This window comes from Bos indicus, chromosome 23, assembly GCF_029378745.1.
Source record: "Bos indicus isolate NIAB-ARS_2022 breed Sahiwal x Tharparkar chromosome 23, NIAB-ARS_B.indTharparkar_mat_pri_1.0, whole genome shotgun sequence".
In the NCBI taxonomy this organism is placed as follows: domain Eukaryota; kingdom Metazoa; phylum Chordata; class Mammalia; order Artiodactyla; family Bovidae; genus Bos; species Bos indicus.
In genome coordinates, this window is record NC_091782.1 from 17,020,706 (window position 1) to 17,039,342 (window position 18,637).

The 18,637-nt window shown below is 56.9% G+C and overlaps 1 protein-coding gene across 4 annotated transcripts in view; it reads right to left on the bottom strand.

Annotated features, from left to right (window-relative positions):
• The window catches only part of TFEB (transcription factor EB), a 48,519-nt gene that overhangs the window by 18,833 nt on the left and 11,049 nt on the right, over positions 1–18,637 (bottom strand). Inside the window, exon 1 of one of the 4 annotated variants that reach the window (XM_070777962.1) lies at positions 17,091–17,111. The exons of 2 other annotated variants lie outside the window; for them this stretch is intronic. The gene's annotated coding sequence lies outside the window, so the exon portion shown is untranslated. Of the gene's footprint in view, positions 1–13,132; positions 13,277–17,090; positions 17,112–18,637 lie in introns of those variants that run through there. One more of the 4 variants, XM_019986038.2, reaches the window with a different exon arrangement.

Sequence of the window (18,637 nt, forward strand, 5' to 3'; positions counted from 1 at the left end):
GTGAGGTGCCTGGCACCTAGGGGGTGGCCCATGAAGGTCAGTTCCCTGGCAGGGTGAGCAGTGTCCATCTGGCTGACTTCACCACTGAAAGCATGACCCACAGGCATCACATCCCCGAGAGCTGGTTAGAAATGCAGATTTTCAGGCCCCAGCCCAGACCTATGGAGTCAGACACTCTACGTTAGCACTTTAACACGGCATCCTAGGAGATTGGTGGGCACATTAAGGTTACTTCACTTGCAGCTTGCTGGGGCTTGATCACTTGCTGGTTTCAAGTGTGACAGGTGGGAGAGGGAGCCGCGAGGTGGAAAGAGATGCTTAAAGGGACAGGCACAGGCCTTCGGAGCCCCACGGCGAACCTAAGCAAACTGCCCAAACTCTCAGGCCCCGGGGCCAAGGTGGAGCTGGGAATGAGGGCTCCAGGCCGGCTGGACTCCCGATTACCCAGTGCCGGGCCTCTGGCCGGGCAGGAGGGGAACAGCCTGCAGGAACCAAAGGGAAGCTGGTAAGGTTCCCTGTGGGGGGAATGCAACCCAGACAGGCCTACTCACACACATACACAACATCTCCTACACAAACCATTGCACACGCGTGCATGTGCACACACACACACACACCCTGCCCCAGGACTTGGCTGCCCAGAGAACAGCCCCAGCAGGGAGCGGACAACTCTGAGGACAGTCTGTGCCTGTGAGTGGTGTGTGAGGTGTGCGGGCTGCTGGGGCCCCTATAGCCGGCCTGGATGACCACTCTACACACCCCCACTGCTTGGCCCCTCCTTTTCACCTGCCCGAGTCCAAACCCAGCCGAGCACCGAGAGACCCAAGATTAGCTCCCCTGAGCTTCAAAGGGACCCCACATTCTAACTGGTTCCCTCGCAACATGCCCACTGATGGGCCCCCACCCCAGGTTGCTGGATGGTAGATAGCAGGATGGAGCACTGACCTCAGGGTTTCCCCAGGAGGCGGCAACACTGGCCGTCTCCCTCGCATACACGAGTAACAGCGAAGCCCACCCTCTCCCCCAGCCACACAGCTTCAGGAGCGGCAGGGACCTCCGCCCCCGGACCCACAGTGGGTAGCAACACTCTCACCCAAACACCCTCAAATTCAGCTCAGAAACACACACCCACTGACCTCTTTCACCTCCGCAGACTGGATGGCCAGGGGCCCCCAGGCTCATAGGGCTCCAAAAAATCCTAAAATGTGGGCCCTCAAGCAGGCCTGGGATGCCCAAGAGAGAACCATTGACTAGGGGGTGACTTGGGGCTGCTGCAAGGTGCACGATGTCATGGGTTCTGGAAAGGCCCTTGGCCCCCAAATATCCCCCCTCCGCGTCCGGAAATCCCTCCCAAACCTCTAAGAGTCATTGCCGGGAGAGGCTCCCACCTGAAGCCTGGTCAGCTCACAGCCCCGGTGAGAGGCGGCCGACAGCTGGCCTGAGTGGCAGAGGAGGGGCAGAGGGAGGGTGCAGTGCCAGACCGGCAGCACCAGCTCCCACCGGGAGGGGGCACCCCCTGACACCCCAGAAGGCCAGTTTCAGAGAAGACAGCACCTCTCAGCCAGGGAGAAGGAGGGGTCCCTCAAATGGAGGGGCTTTAAGCAACCCCACCTCCACACATGCCAGGGGACATGGGGTCCTGCCCCCGCAGTCTCTACAGGGAAGGCAAAGAGCTGGCGACCAGGAACCCAGGAACGGGGCAGGGGGGCGGGGTGGGGTGCCCTGAGTGATGAGCGCTGGGGGACAGGAGGGGGAATTAACCAGGTTCCAAAATAGCACTGCTGGTTCTGCCTCGCTTCACCCTGTGCAGTGTCTGGCAGCTTCTGCTTTCGGTCTGACTCATGCCTGGTGGGGGCAGGACAGGGCGGCTGGAGCAGGCAGGGGCCGCCGGATGACCACAGGCTGTTCTCCCCTAGCTACCGCCCCCAACCCGGTGGCTGGGCCTTCTCCCCGGCCCCGCCCCAGTGTGAGCTGCGCTTCTGGGAACTGGGAACATTCAGCCGGGCCACAAAATCCAGGGGTCCCCTGCCCGGGTCCTTGCCCAGCCAGCCCGCACTCGGCCTAGGGCTTCCTGAACGGCAGCTGCCCCAGACCCAGAGCATGGCGTGGCTTCTCTGCTGCCCGGCCCAGGTGCCTGGCTGGCACCTCTAACCTATCCATCTGGAAGCCAGAGGAGAACTCTCTCCCCAACACTTGAAATGACCTTGTACCACAGCGTTACCCCCTCCCAGCCAAGGGAGCGGAGGGACGCAGCCGCCTTCACCCGTCTAACCCTCGCCTGCCACCAGTACCCAGGTATGAGATGCACTCTGCAGAGATCTCACGCTCAGTGCGCACAGCAGGCCCCCCACCCCATTTTCTGTCCTAAATTGCCACAAGGAACACTTGCCCTTTGCCAGGCAGAGGGAGGAACCCAGCGCCCTGGCTTTTGAGCTCATCGGGTCGGGGCGGAGCTTTGCTCATTCTGCACTCCCCATCCACCCCTCCCCCAACCTGTGCCCCCGACCCCCCGCCCCGTTTCCCCCACGGGGGTGACACTTGATCAAAGATGCTTAAGCTCCCACCTGAGACAAACCGAAAGCCATGTCCTAAGTCCCCCGTGCTAACCTCTCCCACGTCCTCCCAGCCCTCACACCGACACACGCCTGCCCTGAATAAGCACAGCCACCTTTCTATCCAAGTGGGGCAGGTACAACTTCAAGGCCCAGTTCACTCTGCCAAAGCCGGCCCTGCCCTCCTCGAGGTGGGAAATAGATGCCACCGGTAAGTAGGGGGAGAATGTCAGAGGGCATGGGGCTGGCCAGCCCAGGCCAACATGCTCCTCCCACCCTCCCCCACCCAACTCGCCACACACGCTGACCAAACCTGGTTTGGAAGTGAAAACATCAAGGGGAAAGTCTGTGGGTGGCAGCCGGAGAGATGAGTCAAAAGGGAGTGGGACTTGGCAGGCCTGCCGGCGGCCCATACAGAGTCTGGAGTGTGTGCTGTGTGTGTGCCCGCCAGCCCGGCACCTGCCCTCCCTGCCCCTCTACCAGGTGGCTTTACCTACACGCCCTTCCCTCCTTAACTCCGCTCCTTCCCTGGGCCCCCCAAGATGGGAGTGAGTCTAGTGTGAGTCTGAGGGATGGGGGCAGGAGTCTAGAAGGAGAAGTCCCCTCTCCAGGAAGCAGTACCAGGCAGGGCTTTCCCCAGGGACAAAGAAGGGCACCCACGAATAAACTGACCCCCCACCCTTATTGCACTGTGAATTGCATCCTGTTCCCCATAGAGACTCAGCGAGAGGGCACTGGAAGGCTCAGTTCCCCACTGACGAAAAGGCAGCCACGTGGCAGCCGTGGGTCTGGCGGCCTCAGGAGGGGGAAGAGGCAGGGGCGCGAGAGAAAGGAAAAGGAAGTCAGAAAAACCGCTACAATCACAGCCTCCGCAGAGCTCTGCCGGAAGGGGACTCAGAGTGGCTCAGGCTCTGTGGCCGCCCAGTGTGTCACCCACACCCTCTAGGAGCGGATGTCAAGCTCAGAGAAAGAGAGAAAGGTCCAGAAGGGGCCACCTTGTGTGGCTTCTGGTAAGGACCCCCTGCATGCCGCCCAATCCCTTCCCTCTGCTCGGAGCGTCTAGAGGGGCCCTGGCAGCTTCTCCTCTTACACTGACACCTGGCACGGAGCAGGTGCTCCTTAAGCATCTGCTGAATGCATCGAATGTGGTGCCCATGACTGGTCCCAGTGGGAAGGGTCTCCCCAGGGGCAGCAGGAGAGGGTGGTGGCAGCTTCGTGGGCCTGGAGAGACGTGAGCGGTGACAAGAGGGCTTGGCAGGAGGCACACTCCTAGGGACTGGTCGGCCACCATGCCTGTGTCCAGTGAGAGTGGCAGAGGCTGTCAGGGCCCTGGCCACAGCCCCTGGCCACTCCCAGTCCCGACCTGCCCACCTGAGCACCTCCATCAGCCAGCACCTGCACACAGCTGCACCAGAGCCAACAGAGGTAGCATCCGCCTTGCCCCAGCCAAAGACAGAGGGGAACTGGTAACAAACCGCCAATACCAGCCCCTTGTCCCGAATGAAGTGAAAGTCGCTTGGTTGTGTCCGACTCTGCGACCCTATGGACTATACAGTCCATGAAATTCTCCAGGCCAGAGTGGGGAGCCTTCCCCTTCTCCAGGGGATCTTCCCAACGCAGGGATCGAACTCAGGTCTCCCGCATTGCAGGTGGATTCTTTACCAGCTGAGGGGTCCCGAGGCTGGGAACCTAAAGCAGTTTCTCCAGAGCCCACAGTGGTCACCTGCTCTGAACACACATCTCAGTGGCTCCCTTCCCTTCCCCGCCTCACTCCACCTAATTCACTAAGGGGACTTCCTGGGGTCATCACCCAAGTAAACTGTCTGCACTCACAGCCCTGCCTCAACCAAAGGGGCCCGAGGAGGGAGTTTTGACCTGAAATTGTGCAGCTAACTCTACAGCTTAGAAAGCTATTATTAAAAGTGCCAGAGTAAAATGTGGGCTGGGTGTCCTAGGGAGAAGCAGAGGCAGGCGTGCAAGAGCTCAGTTGCTGCAGAGAGACTGGTGGGGTCGGATGCAGTGGCCAAGCATGTACCTAGAACTTTCCTACCTATGGCACACAAGAGTGCCCTCAGAAGCAGAGTTGGCCTGATGAAGAGAAGAAACAAGGACATGCTGGGTTGCAAGTTACATGATCAGGAAGCCTCCACTGCAGGCGTGGGGCTGGTGACATTGTTACCGGTACCAACTGCCAATAGGACTGTAAGTCCAGCGTGACTTCTGGCCCCCGGGGCTGCTCCTCGGATAGAACTCCGGAACTCCGGCATTCCAGAACCTGAGCATGCCTGTCCATGCCTTCAGAAGCAAGGCTGTCATATTTTGCATTCAGAAAGAAGCACTGGGGACATCCAGGGAGGCCATTTGACCCCACACTATGAGCATGAGTTTTGAAGCAGAGAGAGCTGAAGTCCAGATCTGTTGCTTATTGGCTGCGTGACCTCCAGCAACTTCACTTCACAGGAGCCTGGTGTCCTCATGTGCAAAAGGAAGATAATGTCTATCTTGAAGAGTTTCTGTAAGGATTAAATGTAAAGCAACTAATTTGGTGCTCAGGAAATATTTGGTAGATGCATAGTTAGATGTACAGATGTAATGGATGCCCAGATGGACATAAAGGATTAAGGGACAGATGGATGGATATAATGGGTGGATAGATATGATGGACAGATGGATGCATGGATGGATAGAGTGCATGAAGTGATGGATGGAGATCATGGACAGATAGATGGCTGAATGTTTACAAGGAGACAGAAGAGAGTAGTTTTCTTCAGTCTGGTCCCCACCTGGTTCAATACCCTTTTAGGCTAAATTTAATAGCAAGAAAATGAAGGCCTATCACTCTCTAATTTTTCTGTTAGAGAAATCTGTTTCCATTTATCAGGTTGACAAATGCAATCCTCCTAATGGGCCTTAGCCACATTACCAGGGGGTCATTCCCTGAAGAGGGTAGTGGACTAGGTCAGGAGAGAGGGTGTCCTCCTGGCTTGGGCACCAGCGCCCGCATTCCCACTGTGTGATCGCAACACGCTCGTATCCCACTCTCCTCAAGTTCAAGTCCAGCTGACCCCAATCCCAGGGAACGTGGGTCTGGGCCAGGGAGAGGAAGCGGATGCTGAACAAGAGTAGGCAGGGAGAACAAGCCAGGGCAGCTAAGCAGAAGACCAAGAACAGAGTATGGATACGTGGGCTGGGAGTGAGCAGGGATCAGAGAAAAGGAACCGAAGAGCAAAGAGAGGGTTTACTGTCTTTGGAGAAGTGGAGAAACGAATCAGCCCTAAGAGAACAAGGGAGCAGAAACAAAACAGACTGAGCAACAAAGAAAGGTCCTCTCCCTGTTCCATCAGCCCCACTGTCCACCAGATAAAGTCCAAACTCCCCAGGCGGATATTCAAGGAACTCAGGATCCCCCTGTCCTAACCTGGGCTCAGTGTAGGGGGTCCCATCACTTTCTCCCTGACACAATCCAGACCTCCAGATGTTCCTCCTGCCCCATCCTCCTTCCACAGATTGTCTAATAATGCCTGTGTGTCTCTGGAAGGCCTGCTCCAAAGCCACCTCTTCCAGGCAGCCTACCCTGACTCCACCCTCCTCTGATCACCATTTGGAAACAATTACTTAATTGGCTCCATGCCAGGCTCTGTGCCTGACACCAAGATCCAGATATAAGTAAGATAGTCCCTGTCCTCACTGGTACTCGCAATCTATTTTGAAAAAACAACATTACTTGATAACATATATTGTATTGTACTTCTATTTAGAATGACTACCTTACTATGACTGTGTCCGATTCTTTGCAATCCTATGGAATGCAGCCTGCCAGGCTCCTCTGTCCATGGGATTCTTCAGGCAAGAATACTGGAGTGGGTTGCCATGCCCTCCTCCAAGGAATCTTCCCAACCCAGGGATCAAACACAGGTTTCCCACATTGCAGGAGGATTCTTTACCATCTGAGCCACCAGGGAAGCCCTTACTATGCCTACTACCAATAAACCTGAACTGAGCACTTCCCGTTTGTCAGGAAATCTTCCTAAGGGCTTTACTGTGTCTTAATTCATTTGCCGTTCTCAACAACACTGGGAAGTAGGAAATATTAGTGTACCCATTTTATAAATGAGAAACTGAGGCACAGAGGAGTTACTCTGTTGAGTTTTCTCAGCTGTAGTAGAACCAAGGGCTGTCCCCAGGTTTTCTCTTTCTCGGCATCTCCCAGGGAGAAGGCGCTCAAACCTGGCCCTTCTGGGCTTGACGTGCCTTCTTGTGGCCTGGGATTGTAGTTCTGGCCTGGGATTGTGTTCTGGCTTTGTAGGGGGACAGTGTAATCAGAGAAAGCTGAGCCTGAGCAGGCTGGGCATGACAGGGCTCCCGGGTGGGGTGAGAGGGGAGCCAGCCTCGGTGTTCCCTTCCAGCCTCCCTCTTACCCACCTGTCCCGGCGGCCCAGCCTTGGCATTGTGCAACCTTGCGGTCCCTGCAGACTGCCCTGTCCATTTGGTGAGAGGGTTGAGGTGGCACCAAAGGGGAGCCAGGCCCCTTGGCCGGGATGGATGGGAACAAGGAGGTTGGGCCGGGATAAGGGAGAAGCTTTAGCTCTGCCTGATCCCATGGGGGCTCAGGGCTCATGAGCAGATAAGTTGAGCCCCATAGGCGTTGGTTCCAGGCACCCTCCAGTCTGGCCTGAGGGCCCGGACACTAGGCAGAGATGGGACCCCTCAAAGCTGAGAGCTGGACTGCCCTCTTGGCAGGCTCTCCGGCCTCAGAGGCCCCTTCAGGCTGGGAAACCTGAGGAGATGGGGCAGCTCAGGACGGATTCTCAGAATAGAAGCAACAGGAGGCCCTGCTCTAGGCTGGGGATGCGGAGCCTCCGGGCCAGCCTATGGAGCACAGGAAAAGGGGGTGAGGCTCCACGTTCAGCCCTGGCCATACCTCTCCTCCACATTCCTGTGTCCTCCCGAGAAGCATGGGGGACATTCAGTGCCACCACAGCAGGGGAACTGAGGCAAGGAGCCGCCTTCTGATCCTGGGGACTTGTTCTGCCTGCCCAGCCACCAATACCATCCTTGAAATCTAAACTCCACGCTTCTCACAAGCACATGGGGACTCCAGACCCTACTGTTCTGGGATCCCCTTCCACCGTGGGGACTTGTACTTTCTAGAAAAAGTACTTTCTAGAAAGTAGCCTACCTGGCTCCTCTAAGTTGGGCTGGGGAGAAGAAGGAGCTGGGCCTTTCCCTGAGCCCTGACCTGAGGCTGGGTGTGCAGCACAGTAAGTGGTGCTGAGAGGCTATGGACCAAGGCTGCCTGAGCTTGAACCCCAGCTCCATCACTTGCTAGTTCTGTGCCCTTGGGCGAGTTACTGCAGCCTCTCGGGGTCTCGACACCTCATTTCCTCATGTGAAAGGGAGACAGTGCTCCCCACCCTGTATCCACAGTTGATGAGAAACCAACGCATGCACTTGGCTCCTCAAGCATCTGCATGGTCCCCGCTCCCGGGCTCAGGGCACCCCCACTCACAGCCTCACCACCGGCCCTCCCTCCTCCTCCTCACTGGGGGCCCAGTGGCTTGGGCCCTGGCAGGGGCTGCTGAGGAGCTGACGGAGCCACTGCTGTGGACGGAGCTGGTGCCAGGCCCACGGCGGGCACAGGGCCCAGGCGTACAATGGGGCTGTGTGTGCACCCAGTGTTACCCCGGAGCAGAGCTGGGCAGGCCAGCATCTGGGGTCCAGCCAAGAATTCATTTCCCTGGAGAGGGCCTCCCCACCCCCTCCCAGGCTGCCCAGTCACCTCCCTCCCCCGGGGTGGGGACAGGCACCACCCATGCCCCCACCGAGCCCAGGCACTGGAATGGGGACATGCCTGGTGGCGGGTGCTGGGGAAGAGGGACTGAGTCCAGCTGCCAGGCAGGGCTGCCTACTTGTGAGGCGTCCGGGACCCATTATGGTGATCTGGGGCTGCGGCTACTAGGAAGGTGAAGTCTGCGGGGGCCGGAGGACACGAGAGCGGTCAGCTGGGACCCCTCCCCATCATATGGAAGGAGGGCCTCCCTGCTCCTTCCTGGCTGGCTGAGCCCAGGGCCCAGAGCCTCAGGAGAGGAGCCGGCTAGTTCCCCAGGGGAATGAGTCACCAGCAGTGGCTGCAGCCAAGGCTGCCGGAGCCGGGAGCCGGTGGGCAGGTGGGGCCTCTCCTCACCCCTCCCCGTGGGTCTCCTCTGGCTAGAAAACCACTCGGCCGGTGCAGGGTGCTGACCACAGCGTCCCAGGCTGGGCCTCCGGAGGACACTTCCTCTGGCTTAGAGGATTAGCTGTACTAGGCCTGGGGGTGCACCGACTCCTAGAGCTGCAGGCACGGACCACTCACCTCCCCCCCACACACGAGATGCCATGGAGAGAAGAGTCAGAATGCAGGTCAAGGCAGCCCCCCCAAAACCCTGCGTGAGACACAGGGTCTGAGGTGAGGGAGGAGGGGGACACGGGCCTCTGGTGCGTGGGGAAGAGGGGAGGAAAGCCAGGCCACCCTCTACCTCAGGCTGTGCCTAAAGTGGGGATCTGGGGAGGGGCGCCCTTGCATGAAGTCACTTTCCATTCTCCTCAGAACTCAGGAAGCTCCCAGCAACAGGAGATAACCGCCCTAGCCTGAGGCCGGCCAGACCCACACACCCTCTCACATCCAGTCATAACGACACAAATGTGTCCCTACGGGCTGCCGCCCACACCAGCAGAGGGTCACACACAAAAGTCACGGTGCCGGCCCCAGCCCAGCGGACACACTTGGATGCCCACCCTTCCTCTCACACCCACGGGTCCCTGCCTCCCTGCCCAAGCCCCCGCCCAGGCCCATCACACCCTGAAGGCCCCGTCAGAGCACTGCGGCCGCCCTACCCTCGCCTCAGACCCTGAGGACCACCTCTCCCCACGCCACTGGTGAGAGGGACTGGACCTTCTGGGCATGTGTGACCTGCCCTGCGAACAGAGGCTGAGATGCCGGAAGGGGCCTCCCAAGCTGAGCCCACCATCCTCATTTCACCCATGAACAAACTGAGGCTCAGGCTGGGGAAGTGTCTTTGTTCAAGGTTATGGGCAGGGCTGGGGGAGCTTAAGGCTGGTCGAACAAAGCAGAGAACAGGGAAGGCAGAGTGAAGGGCGAAAAGAAGAGGAAGGGGATGGACTTCCCTAGTGGCATAGTGGATAAGAGTCCGCCTGCCAATGCAGGGGACACAGGTTCGATCCCTGGTCCGGGAAGATCCCACACATGCCACAGAGCAATTAAGCCTGTGGGCCAGAACTGCTGAGGCCCTGCGCCTAGAAACTCATGCTCTGCAACCAGAGAAGCCACCACAGTGAGCAGCCTACACACGGCAACGAAGAACAGCCCCCGCTCACCCCGCTCACCACAACTAGAGAAAGTCCGTGTACAGCAACGAAGACCCAGCACAGCCAAAAATAAATAAATAAAAAATTTTTTAAAAAAAAGAAGAAGAGGAAGGGGGGATCCGCCACCCTCTCAGAGGTGCAGCTGTCCGGGGACGCTGTGGTGCCACTTCATTCATTCCTTTCAGATATTCTCGAGTGTTTACCAGGAACATGACTGCACTGTGGCCAGGGCCCTTCTGCCTAGTCTCAGCCCGCGCTCCCCCCGGGAGAGTTTGCTGGTGAGGCTGAGTATTGTCTTCAGGGCCCCACGTCCCACAGATAGCGAGGCCAGGCAGCACTCAAACCTCTCCCCCCAGGCACAGCCTGGCAGCCCCCGCCCTGCCCCCACGCCTCACAGGGAGTGCCAGCATCCTCTGGACATCAGGGCCCACAGTCCAGGTCACCTCCAGAGTCAGTGCCAAGTCACACAACAAGGAGCCTAGGAGGTCACCCCTCTCAGAGACTCCCAGGCTGATTTCAACAGCAGAACCCCCTTTTCAGACAAAATTTACCTGGAACTTTGACAGCTAAACATGAGAATGAAGCGGTTCTGTGGGGAGTGGGAAGGGCCAGAGTACCTGGCCTCCAACGGGGGGCTTCCCCTTCCCCAGCGCCCCTCTGCCTAGTCCTTCCCCAAGGCACCCCCAGGGATTCTGAGAAAGAGTCTAAAACTCAGAGTTTTCTCCAGCCACTGTGTTACAGAAACCCAGGGGGAAGTTATGTGTGTGGATTACCCAGGCTCACAAAGAGCTAGGACCCCAGCCCCCACACTCCAAACCTCCAGGCCAAGCTCTCCTCCACGACCCTCAGGGCACCCCATCCCTCACATGGGAAAAGGGACAGAAAGGAAGAAAAGTTTCATGGATTCAGATCCTCCTGTGTGCCCAGCACTGGGCAAAATGCCCCCACAAACATCAATTGCTTTATTTTTCATAATAACTCTACAGCCTACATAGTATCATCTTTGTCTTGTAGGTAAATAAAAAAAAAAAAAAGGACATTCAGAGAAGTTAAGTGACTCACAGAACCTGTGAAGGGCAAAGCCCACATTCCAACTCACCTGTGTGCCCTTAATCCCTCGGGGCAGCCTGGCAGAAACCACCCCATCGTGATGCCCAGGTACGACCCCTCCCTCTGAGCCCCATCCCAAGCTTCACCTCACTCAGCTGACAGGCCTCCTTCCCCAGCTCAGGGCACAGGCAGAGCTTATTGCTAGTAACAGCAACATTAGCAACAATGACAAAGCCACCAGCTCCCTATACCATAGCGCTCACTAGGTAGGCTCTTCGTCCATTATTCTACTTCATCCTTACAACACTCTACTCCCACTCCCATCTCATAGAGGAGGAAACTGAGGCACAGAGAGGTTGATGACTTGCCCAAGGTCACACAGCTAAGGAAGTCGCAAAGCCAGGGCTTGAGCCCATGTAGTCTGGCCCCTGAGCCTGCACACCTCACCCCTGGGCATTGTCGTTCCCTACAATGTCTGCGGTTCCTCCGCAGTGGTCGCTGTAACAAGTGCCCCAGCTGGGAGCTAGCCCTCCTCCCCCGAGGCCCTTTTCTTCAGGGGTCAGAGGCCAACTAGCACCCCTGAGGGATGGACAGGGGAATGCCTACCTGAGGAGCACCATCAGCTCACTCGCTCTCCGGCTGGATGGTAACCCTCATCCCACCTTCCAACCCCCATCCCTGAGAGTCGTGGGCCTGCCTGCAACGTTCAAGCATGAACAGGATGCCTACTGCGTGCCCAGCTTCAAGCAACGGGCAGGTGCAGAAAGCAGTGTCCTCGCTGTCTGGCCAGAGGCTCAGGTCCCCAGCCATGCCCAAAGGGGTCGCCCTGCCACCCCAACCCCCTTCAGCACTGGCTGCACCAGATGTTGGCAACACTTAGAAACAGGGCTAAAAATAGTCTCTCTAATGAGTCAGTGCTAAGAATAACCCGGGCAAACAGCCCTCTGGGTGAGGACATGCTGCCAGAGAGGCACCACCTCTTCCCACCTCCCCAGCCAGCCTGGTCCACCCCCCAGCCTTTCCCTCAGCGCCCACCGCAGCCAGCAGAGCGCCTGGGATGTTTACACCCCCTCTGCTGAGTGGACAGAGATGCAGGCACGCGCACACACGCTCCCTGACTGAAGGGGAAGGGGCGTCAAACAAGTAGGCAGACTCCAGAGACCCACCCTCTCAAGGCGGAACTGAGCCGAAGCACAGAGACACTTGAGTGTCTTTCCCAATTCTAACAACAACCCCCCACAGGACACTCCCAACTCCCCTCCCCTCCCCTCATGCCTCCTCTGTAAAACGGGTCTCTAGCACCACTTAGACCGGCCTACTTCCTAGGTCACCAGCGGAACTGGGACCAGAGAGGACCAGCATCATCCTAACGGGCAGATGTCAAACATGGGGGACGAATTGGACCTGGGGAGTCAGAACCACATCAGATCCCATGACCAGGGGCCCCCTCACTTCTTCCCTGTTCCTCCCCAAAATGATCAGAATTGCTAGACTCATGGACATCTGGACATGAATTGCAGGTGAACAGAGCACATTCGCACGATGTCAGAGCCAAAGCTCTCGCCTGCAGGTAAGAGGCAAAGTGACGAGCATCACTCTGCAGTTAGGAGACTGAGGCTCAGAAAACAGAATTAACTTGCGAGGAGCTGCTCAGCTGGGATGACGCCTTACTGCCATCTGCCAGCCCGGAAGCATCACCCAGGAGGCTGGGTGCTGGGCACAGCCCCATTGTCCAGCAAGGCCCAGAAGGAACAGGATACCCTCTATTGCTGCTGGGAGAGAGAGGGAAGGGGCCAGAAAAAGGTGAGGCGCCTTCAGGAAGAAAGCAGAACAGAGGAAGGAGGGAAAGAAACGGGTGTCCTGGCCATGGAGTCAGGAGCCCTGGCATCCAGTCACGCAGCTCAGTTACAGACAACTGGGAAATGGAAATGATAACATGGGAAATTTCCCACGATCTGGGAAAACCATTTCCTAGCCTTCCCTCCAGGACTCAGTTTCTCCATCTGGAAAATGGAGCTTGGAACAGCAGGCCATTGAGATATCCGGAAGTATATCATGACCACACATAGGGGTTGCATAATGAATATTAGCATATCAAAGGCTCTAACAAGTCCTGTAGTGAAGAAATCCATCCCCCCCCACCCCCCCGCTTTTTTTTAACTCACACTCTCCCAAACCTGCTTGATCACCAAACCCTTCCACAGAATGCATCTTGAGAAACTCTGGAGTTGGATCTGGGGTCAGCACTTCAAAGGTCTGCACAAACCAGCAGGAAACAAAAGCTTGAAGCCAGCCCAGACAAAATACATCAGGACCTGCAGGCAGCCCCAAGCCCTGAAAAATTCCTGGTAGCTCTGGGCGCTCAAGAGTCTAGGATCTCTGTTCTCTGGAGGCCTCCCTCAGGACCCATCCAGGGTTTTGGTTCCATCTGATCCTCAGCAATCCTGTTGAGAAGGGTAGAGAAGGGGTTAGTATTCCATGTCACACAGCTGAAGAGATTGGGACCCAAGAGACCAGAGAACTCGCCCAGGGCCACACAGTTGGTCCTGGGTGCAGACAGGAGAAACGGTGTCCTAAGTACTAAGCACTTGACCTCCATGATCTCACGTAATTCTCCCAACAACCCTTTGAGGAGGGCAATGGGGTTCTGCCCGTTTCATCAAGCAAGAAACGAATGGGCAAAGAAGTTCAGGCTCACGTCCGAGGAAGGTGGCACAGCTGGCAAGTGCTGCTGCCTGGGTTTCAACCCTGGCAGCCTGAATCCAGAACTCAAGCCCTCAGCCCAGCCCTGCCACTCACTAGTTAGCAAGAGAGATTTCACCATTCTGCGCCTCCGTTTCCTCACCCATAAAATGGGATGTATAAAAAGACGTGGGCGTTAGGTTATTGTGAGGATGAAATCTCCAAATATACAAAAGCGCTTAGCACAGTGTCTGGCATACAGTAGGTACTCAATATGCATGACCTCTCATCAAATACCACATCCTCCTATGGGAGCACATGCCTGAGCCTCAGGGCTCTGGGCTCCGCAGGCTCGAAGCCACCCATAGCTTCCTGGAAATTGACTTCTGCCAACATGTCCCAGGGCGCGCCCCTCCACGTGGCCTCACAGGCTCCAAGCTGGGGTTCCTTGGGTACCCTATGTAGGTGGGGGCTCTAGAGGCTGGGTTTCCCAGCCTGGGTCTCATCCTCTGGGGCCCCTAACGGGCCACCTCCCCCTCAGATCCGGGGATATCCCCAGTTCACCATGGGTCACAGGCCTCTCCCCACCCTTGCCCCAGGTCACGGGATGGGAAGGTAGGGGCTCTCCAGCCAGGCAGCTGATACCCTCATGACCTGCCCAAGCTTTCCCAGCCTTAGAGACAAGAGTTACAACCCACCCAGAGTTCGCCACACTTCCTGTAGCTGCTTATCCCCATGAGGTCACAAGATGGGCATCACCACCCAGTCAGCTGGCTGCTCAGGGATTTGTATGCCCACTTGACAGACAAAGAAACGGAGGCCCCGACTTACCCTGGGCAGAGATCTAAGTCATAGAAAGGCTTCTGGCTCCTGGACCAGGACTCAGGGCTGAGTCAGGTCTCAGGCCAGGCAGGCCCACCAGAGCCAGTAGGGGCAGCAAAAAGGAGGAGATGAAGGCTCAGAAGGCTTCCAGGGGGCCACGGGGAAGAGGGAGAGGTCTGAGCTCTGAGACCCACCAGTCACTGCAGACCCTGCAAGTCCTGAGTTCCGGGAGCATCCATAAACCTGAGTCCTCCTCTGCCCCACCCTAGCCAGGAAAAACGTGCCCAGCCCGACCTCAGACAACCCTCACCCTCACCTCTGGCGAGGTCTGGCTCTGCACCCTCCACTGACAGGGAGCCTCCACTGGGTGGGGAGGGGGGGGGAGTGGTGCTCTCTATCTCCAGATCCCAAGTCAACCACTCACCCCAGGCACTGCTTCCTCTCACTGTCCCCACGAGCACATGTCATCACCCAGGATCCCCTACCTGACCACCCCACAGGGCTGGGTCACCCAGCCACTTTGCTAAGAACTGGGCCCTGAACCCCCCTCCCTGCATTCTGGCTCCCACATGTGGAACTCAGTCTCACACTGAGTAGATGCTCCATAAACATCACTACGTGGAGGGAGATCATCTCTCAGGCAGTGACTCCAAATATTTTGACCATGACTCACAGAAAAGTATATTTCATTTGACCCAGTATACACACACACACACAGCCTGAAGCGCGTATTCACACGCACATGAAACCCTCCGAAGTTGTACAAAACAACACCCACCAGCGCTGTGCATTATACTTGGATGTTTCCTATCATTCTTTTTCATTTAATTTATTACTTCCTTTTCATTTCATTTTCATTGAGACCCAGTAAGCTGATTTCATGGCCTGATTAGGGTCCAAACAGTGGCCCTGATCCACAATTTAGAGAATAGCCCTCCAAGGAAATCCACGTAGCCCCGCTCCCAGCCTGGCACACAACCCTCCATGCAACAGGTGCCTAAGAGAGGCATCCATTTGGCGGACACTGACTCTGGCCAGGCCTGTGCTAAGCATTTTATTATGGTATCTCATTTCATCCTCCCCATCATCTTAGGAGGAAGGGACTGTAAGGAATTTTACATGTGAGGAAGCTGAGGCCAAGGTCACAGGCTCAGGCAGGAGTCAAAGCCAGGGCCGCCTGAATCTGGAGCCACGTTCTTAACCATCCTGCCCCATCCTGTGCCCCGGGTGAGTGGCCTTTAAACCCAGAGAGCTCCACCTAAGGAAGTCTACTCCCTCCAACTATAAAAAAGCCATTTCCTATATCAATGGCATTATATTTGTTGACTGTGAGATTGGAGATGGTACAGAGAGAAGACAGCGCTCCCAGCTGGAGCTGACAGGCAGTAAGGCCAGCCCCCCATCTTCTTCTCAGTACACCCTGCTCCTTGGAAGAAAAGCAATGGCAAACCTAGACAGCGTATTAAAACAGCAGAGACCTTTTGCCTACAGAGATCCATACAGTCAAAGCTATGTTGTCATGTACAGTAGTGAGAGCTGGACCATAAGGAAGGTTGAGGGCCAAAGAATTGATGCTTTCTAATTGTGGTGCTGGAGAAGACTCTTGAGAGTCCCTTGGACTGCAAGGAGATCAAACCAGTCAATCTTAATGGAAATCAACCCTGACTATTCATTGGAGGGACTGACGATAAAGCTGAAGCTCCAATACTGTGGCCCTGATGCCAAGGGCTGACTCACTGGAAAAGACTCTGATGCTGGGAAAGATTGAAGGCAGGAGGAGAAGGGGATGACAGAGGATGAGATGGTTGGATGGCATCACCGACTCAATGGACATGAGTTTGAGCAAATTCCGGAAGATAGTGAAGAACAGGGAAGCCTGGCATGCTGCAGTTCATAGGGTCTCAAAGAGTCGGATATGACTTAGCTACTAAACAACGACAGCTGTCGTGGAGAGAGCCCTGGAAACAGGATCTCTTATTATTATCCGCAGTCCACATGCCAATCCGTGCCATCAGAAAGAATCAGCGCGAATCTGGTGTTTTGCTGTTTGCACACAAACGTGCTCACATACCCTATGAGGTATACTCGTACCATGTGCTGGTCCAAGCACTCGACGTCCATTACGTCTTTTAATCCTCAGAATGAATACACACGCTGGGCCCTGTGACTCTCATCTCCATTTGACGGAAGAGGAGGCTGAGGCACCAGCATCACGTAGCTGCAAAAGCAGCAAGGGCAGGAATCGAGCCCAGATTGACCGGCGGTGTTTGCTCCCAATTCTGACGTCAGCAAGGAGTTCCGGCAGCCTGGCCACAGCCCACTAAGCACATCACGTCTATCCCCTTCTCACCCGAGCCTCACATGCTTCTGGGAGACAGCAGAGGAGGCCAGGAGCGACTCCTCAGAGGTGGGGCTGGCAGTCGGCTCTGGGGACTCCTGACTCCACCGGCACCCCACCCCCACCCCCGCCCCGCCGCCCCTCCTCTGCATCACCTGCTTCTCTAGCCCTGCTCGAAAGATAGCCCCAGGCCAGCGCAGCCTGCGGGACCTCACTCCCACTCACCCAGCTCCCCAGAGACACCCCCAGCAACACACACACACGCACACATGCCCATGTACCTGGGCGAAGGCAGCCCCCTGGAAGGAGGCCCCCAGGAACGCTCAGCTCCTCCAGGGGCCAGAGCCCAGGGCCAGGCCCCTGCCCCAGCGCCAGCCCCAGTTTCCTCATTTTCCCCAGGGCTGTTTCTCACCCAGCCCCCTGCACCTTGGCCTGAGAGGAAGTTACACAATCCCCTGGGAGCTGCAAACTCTGCTGAGGACTACTCACAGCGCAGGGGGAACCACACTCCCGGAAGGCCTCGCACACCCACAACCCCGTCCAAGGCAGACGGGCTCCCAGCTCCCGTCTCACTGACCCGGGGCTCCAGGCCGCTGACCGGGCCCCTCCCTGCTCCCAGACTGAGTCTCTGACAGCCTCCACCCCTCACACAGCCTGGCCTCACAGGGCCCCAGGCCAAGTTGCCCCTGCACCAAGGCAGAGGGGCAAGAATTTGCAGGACTCCTGCTGGGTCCCCAGTGGGCCAAACCCTAACCCGCACAGCCTCCCTGCCCCTCCTTAGTCAGAAGCCCCGCAGTTCACCTCCTTCCTGACTGACCACATGTCTGTGACCTCAGCCCCGGGCCTTCCCAGGGTCTCCAGACAACCACTTCACAGCCTCGCTCTGGCCCACCTCAAAATGGACCCTGGGACCCAGAACGGTCCTGTGAAGCTCTGAGCCACCACACGAGCTTGTGGGAAAAGGCTCTCACTACATGAGATTTTGGAGGTTCCTCAGCCCCCAACGCACTTCTCTAATAGCCCAAGACACTTGACGTTTTGCTAGTGTTTCCTTCTCGGAGCTAAGGGATTCTCAACATTGGTAAGTAGATACCGCTTGTCAAGAAAGGCTGGAAGTCGCTGAGCTGTTATTAGTTGTCTGCACCTCAGGGTGGATGAGTTTACTAGGTCCGTTCAGGAAGGGACAATGTAGCAGAGGGGAGACCAGGCAGGCCGAGGGACCTCAAGATGCATGGGGGGAGTGAACCCCAGGACTGGGAAGTCAGAGGAACCCTGAGAGCGCTGACCCAGAGTCTGGCCCGATCCTGGGCTTTCCCTGGGAGAGCGCACTCAAGAAGGACACAGAGCCTGGCCTGGGTATACAAAGCCCCTAAGGATGATCTCTGGCTCCCACCCTTCACTGCTGGACTTGCAACAGAGCCTAAGATAAGGAATATGATAAGCACCTCTTATCATCCCACACAACCTTGGACTCCCACCCAGCTGAAGACAAAGTCAGGAATGGTTTTCCTGGGGCCCCAGGGCTCTCCTGAGTGCCCCTCATTTCTGCAGCCCTCATCAAAAGGCAGGGGCCCTCAGGGCCGTTCTGCCACAGCCCGCTGAGGCCTGGAGTGGCAGGAATCAGGGCCAGGCTCACGCGCCTCCAGCTCTGTGGACAGACAAGGGGAAGGGCTGGTTCTAGAAACCCCTCGCCCCTTGGAAACAATGGCCAAGGGCCCCTTTGCAGGGATACCTTTCAAGATGCCCACACACCCAGCCCCCTCTCCCCAGTCCCAACAACAACCCATGGCGGGGAGGGGCAGCAACACTGGCACCCTCCTTTTTGATG